We start from the raw sequence: 5,932 nt of genomic DNA on the forward strand, positions 1-5,932 counted from the left end.
AAATAATCTCAGATTGCTATATGGAACTATGCTAGTAACATTTTCTTTAATCTTAGCCATTTCTTCAAATTCATAGATACAGACTTAAATTGTGTTACTGTGAGAGGATGTCAGGGGAATACATTAAGCAACACAGAGTATATGATGTCTTGAGGTTACAGGTGCCAGCCAGGCCAACAAAAGCATCAAATGATCCTATCATGCAGAGAAAACTATACTGAGGGTTAGGGTATGATAGTCAACTAATTGTCTTTCATTTTGTAAGAAACAATATTTTTTTGTTGTTAATCCTATATTTTTCTGTTGACCTTCAGAGAGAGTGGAAGGGAGGAAGAGAGACACATTGATTGATTATTTCCCTCATACATCCCAACCATGGCAAGATCAACCCTGAAACTGAGGTGCTTACCCTTGACCAGAATCAAACCCGGGACCCTTCAGTCTGTGGGTCAACATCCTATCTACCGAGCCAAACCAGCTAGGGCAAAAACCATAATATTTAGATAATATTGCAAATTCTGGATAGAAATTGATTTTAGAATAAAGATGAGATTATTGGTAGAGGATCATCACACTACACAGAGAGAAAAATTGACTGAGACAGATGGTAGATACATGATAGATGTTGGTGATAGATAGATAGATAGATAGATAGATAGATAGATAGATAGATATAGATAGGTAGATAGATAGATAGATAGATAGATAGATAGATATAGATAGATAGATAGATAGATAGATAGATAGATAGATAGATAGATGATAGATAGATAATAGATAGATAGATGATAGATAGATATTGGGCCTACACAAGTAAACTCTGGTAGAGTTGATGAATTGAATGCACAATACATTTAAAGTGAGCGATCAGATTAAGCTCCTCTTGCGCAGAGGTTTTGGGGCGAATTGCTCAAGGAATGACTGCACTCCTCAACTCACTTCACCATGAGACAGAGCCTTACTGATTACTTTCTGTGGACCAGGAGCTGAATGCTCTATAGTATAATTGCTACTTATTCAAATTATCATTATTCTTTAATGAAATTAAATATTTGAAGCAGGGCTACCTTACGCAGGGATATTACTCTACTCTCCAGGCTACCTCCGAGCTTCAGAGTCCAGAAGCAGTGATGGTGAGCAGCACAGGGCAGGTGAGTGGGCTGTCATGCAGCCTCGCAAACGGAGGGAAACAAGTGGCTCGCATCCTGAGGCGTGGCAGCTGAGCAGAGCATTTTGACAGGAAGAATGACTCCAGGTGATGACAATTCCCTGATGTTCTTTGAATGGGCAATAGAAAAGGATGAAGAAAAAACTCTCCTGACTTCTTTTCTCACTAAAGACCTAGAAGGTAACTTTCAACTCTAAGAAGAAGAAGGTGGCATCACTACTTTTAGTCTTTTTTTAGGTTCATGCTCTCCTTTTATTTTTTTTCAGTATTTTTTATTTCAAGAAAAACTATTTTAAATATAATAATCTTACATGCAATAAACATTAATATCTCAAGAAAAAACGTTTTAAAATATGATAACGTTACATGCAATAAACACCAATTATTCAGAAAAATTATCTTACATATAATAATATTATATGCAATAAACATTAATGTTTCAAGAATAAAATGATTTTAAGTATAATAATATTACCAAAACTGTACTAATATAGTATGATATCACAAAAGTTGTAGGAAATATTAAAAATCTGCAAATAACAGGATTATTTGTATTATATTCTAGTATAAATTGTTTCCCCCTCTGGCTCTATTTTTGTTCATCAGTTTATGTTGTTCATTATATTCCACAAATGAGTGAGATCATATGACATTTACCTTTCTCTGACTGGGTTATTTTGCTTAGCATGATGCTTTTAAAATCTATTTTGTTGGATATGAGTATTGCTACCCCAGCTTTATTTTTCTTTTCCATTTGCATGGAAAAATTTTTCCATCCCTTCACTCTCATCTTGTGTGTGTCTTTTGTTTTGAGGTGGGTCTCTTGTAGACAGCATATAGTTGGGTCATGTTTTTGTATCCATTCAGCTACCCTACACCTTTTGATTGGAGCATTTAATCCATTTACATTTAGGGTTATTATTGAGAGGTGCTTATTTATTGCCATTTTAATTCTGTATGTCTAGGTTTCTCTCTCTGTTTCTTCTTCTCAACAATCCCTTACAGCAATCCCTGTAGCATTTCTTATAATGCTGGCTTGGTGGTGATGAACTCCTTTAGCCTTTTTTTTTTTTTTTTTTTGTCTGGGAAGCTCTTTATTTGACCGTCTATTTTGAATGATAACCTTGCTGGATATAGTAATCTTGGTCTCAGATCCTTGCTTTCCATTACTTTGAGTACTTCATGCCATTCCCTTCTGGCCTATAGAGTTTCTGATGAGAAATCAGGTGTCCGCCTTATGGGAATTCCTTTGTAGGTAAGTTTGTTTTTCTCTTTCTGCCTTTAAGATTCTCTCTTTGTCTTTAATTTTTGGCATTTTAATTATGACGTATCTGGGCATGGGTCTGTTTGGGGTCTTCTTATTTGGGGTTCTCTGTGCCTCCTGAACTTGCGTGACTTTTTCCTTTACCAGGTTAGGGAAGTTTTCTGCCATTATTTCTTCAAACACCTTCTCTATTCCTTTCTGACTCTTCTGGCACACCTACTATTCTAATATTGTTATGTTTCACATTGTCCCACAGGTCCCTTAAGCTGTCCTCCTGTTTTTTAATTGCTTTTTTTTCTTTTTTGGTTCTCTATTTGAGTGATATTTTCAACTCTGTCTTCTAATTCACTGATTCAATCCTCAGCTTCCCCTAATCTGCTGTGTATTCCTTCCAATATATTCTTTATTTGTGTTATGTCATTCTTTATCTCAGACTGTTCTTTTTTCATAGTTATTATATATTTTTATACTGTTGAGCATTTTTAACATCATTACTCTGAACTCTGTTTCAAATAAATTTCTTATCTCTGCTTCATTTATCTCTTTTTCTGGAGAATTAGCTAGTTCTTTTATTTGGGGGTTGTTTCTTTGTTTCCTCATTTTGGTTGCCTGTTTGGGTTTGTGACTATGTTTTTGGTAGATCCTCTATACCTCTCAATCTCTAATGCAGGACAGTGTTAAAGGCTGTTTCTGACTAATTAGATCAGGCAAAGACTCAAAACCTCCAGAGACTGCCTCTGTCTACAGACTAATAGGAATCTGACTTGAATTTCCCCAAGACAATCATCCTCAGGTGTGGCAAGTTTTTTCAACAGGTTGGGCAATTGCTTCTGCCTGGGGGCTAATTGTTACTTTTAATCAATTAAGTGGCCTCAGGGCAAGGTGTTTTCCAATAGTGTGTGTTGACTGTCTTCCCCCCAGGCAAGGGATATGTCTATGTGGGAAAGATGTCCTCCACTGCATGAGGGAATGACTCAGCCCAGGAAACTTGGGGTGCCTGCCTTCTGAGCTCTATCCCCCAAATCCCCAATCCAGGGTTCTGCTCTCACAGCTCCAGTCCACTTGACCTTCCCTCTGCCAGAGCACAAGGTGGGTGGCTCCACAGGGAATTTTGTGCATCGGCCCTTCAAGAGGATGCCCAAACTTTCAGCTGCCACTCCCTGGCAGACAGCACCCCACTGCTTTTCACAGCTAGATCCTATGTGGGTACCCTCCTCAGTTTGGTGCTCTCTGCTAGGGGGCCCAGGTTCAGGATTAGATCCCAGAGTCTCACTGGCACCCCCCCACAGCTGAGATATCTCTCTGGGACTTCAGTTGCTGTCTGTGGGGTGCAAACCAGCCCTTCTATGCCTCCGCCCCTCCTACCAGTCTCTATGCAGTCTCCATCTTCAGGCCTTGGATATCAGTAGGATCATCCTACTCTGCTGCATTTTTAATCTCTCATTACTTTTAGTCTTGATTCCCCTTTTCTCCTCATCTCACCCGTCATTTCTGTTCATATGCCCTGAGTGAATAATTGCTTCTCCAGCCCCCTCCTTATTTCATTTAGAAACTGTCCTGGCCAACTTCCTGGAGAAGAACTCCCAGGTGCTGAGAACCTCCCCTCCCTGAGCAGCAGGTTCCACCACAGAAGGGACTCCCACCCTAGGAGGAGCCCTTGCCATCACTGGGTTGAGAAGAATGACACCAAGGACACAGACTCTGGACCCACTGCAATGGCACAGACCAGTTTAAGCAGAACAAAAAGGCATATGCAAACAGAAAGAGGAATTGAATTTAATTACAATGCCAGATGGTCTCATGTGGCCTCTCAGCTGCTCCTGGTGCAAACCAGGGTCAAAGCCATCGGATGTGGCTCTGTAGACAGAGATCAATAATGCTAAATAGTAATGTCTTCAGTAAGACACAAATCATTGCAAATTTAGATAAAATGGTCTCCATGCTCAAGGCTCCTGATGGAAGCCCTACATTTGCTATATCGACTTTATCATTGCAACCTCCTTCCAGGGAGGGGAGCATGAGGAAGACCATCAGGGGAGAAACAGAGGGAGCCACTGGTACCCAGTATTGTGCTGTCCTCAGCTGAGAACCCCCAACAGCTCAGGGCCATCTGTCTGACAACATGAACTGCTTTAGAACAATGTGGATAAAGTTTACCCCAGCCTCAGAGAAGTTGCTGGAAGCTAAATAAAGTTATCAACACTAGGCAAAACAGAAAGCAAATTTTACTTAGTAACTTAAATTTATTGAGAACTTAGTAGGTGAGCCAGGTATGTTTTATTCCAGTATACTGGAAACTAAGGCTTAGAGAGGTTAAGTCACTTTTCCAATGTCACAAGATTGTGAGTAGTAAATCCAGGACTCAAACCAATGTCTGCCTTGAGATTTTCAAAATCAGTTCTACATAGCCCCATAGAAGGTGCACTTGTAAATACAACTAAATATATTTCTCAAATCCTTTGTCTTCCTCATAGTCTTCATCATGTTGGGGTCAGTGGTGTGCACTTGACCCATCTAGACATCGAATTTCTAGCAGGCGCTGGGGCAGCACATTGGTGTGACACAAGAATGTTTAAAACATGTAACACCTGACTATGTAGGCAGGGACACTGACCCCTTTTCCCTTAAATTGTCAGATAAAAAAATGACCAAAGCCAACACAGTAGCTTTTCCGTGCGAATGCCCTGTCCTGAACCATAAATATAGAGGTCATATAATAGAGTTGCATCTTATTACTCAGGTTGCATAATAAGGTTGTGTCTCATTGGTTAATTCTTGGTACCAGAAATTCTTATGTACAAGTATAGGCACCTCACTTTTTAAAAGTCACTTTAGAGCAAAAAAGGTATATAATTCCTATTATTATTACTTTTACTCAATCAAAATTATACCTATTTTTTGTCAGATTGGAAAAATGTCCTATATAATAAAAGCCTAATATGCTAAGTGTCCGGTCGACCGGTTGGCCGTTCCATCAATCAAAGCATAATATACTAAGGCCACTCAACTGCTCGCTATGATATGCACTGACCACCACGGGGCAGATGCTCTGACTGGTAGGTTAGCTTGCTGCTGGGGTCTGGCCGATCGGGACTGAGCGAGACAGGCCAGACACACCCTGGAGCCCTCCTGCTGTTCCTCCCTGGCTGGCCAACCTCCCGCATCTCTCCCCAGCCCTGATTGTGCACCAGTGGAGTCTCTTGGCTTGGCCTGTGCCCTCTCGCAATCTGGGACCCCTTGGTGGACGTCGGAGAGCTGGTTTCAGCTCGATCCTGCAGGCCAGGCCGAGATGGTCCACTGGTGTAGGAACTCTAGTATAATATATTTTTGGTGTGCCACAGAATTTTTGTAATTAGTTTATGTGTGCCCAGAGGTTGAAAATTGCTGATCTAGATACATAGGAGGTTGGACAAAACATCTCTAAAGGTGATTAAGCTATCTGGGTAGAAGGTAGAAGAATACAACAGTAGTGCAAAAGGCATAGAGAATTGAGCAGGATC

This window comes from Myotis lucifugus, unplaced genomic scaffold, assembly GCF_000147115.1.
Source record: "Myotis lucifugus unplaced genomic scaffold, Myoluc2.0 scaffold_677, whole genome shotgun sequence".
In the NCBI taxonomy this organism is placed as follows: Eukaryota; Metazoa; Chordata; class Mammalia; order Chiroptera; family Vespertilionidae; genus Myotis; species Myotis lucifugus.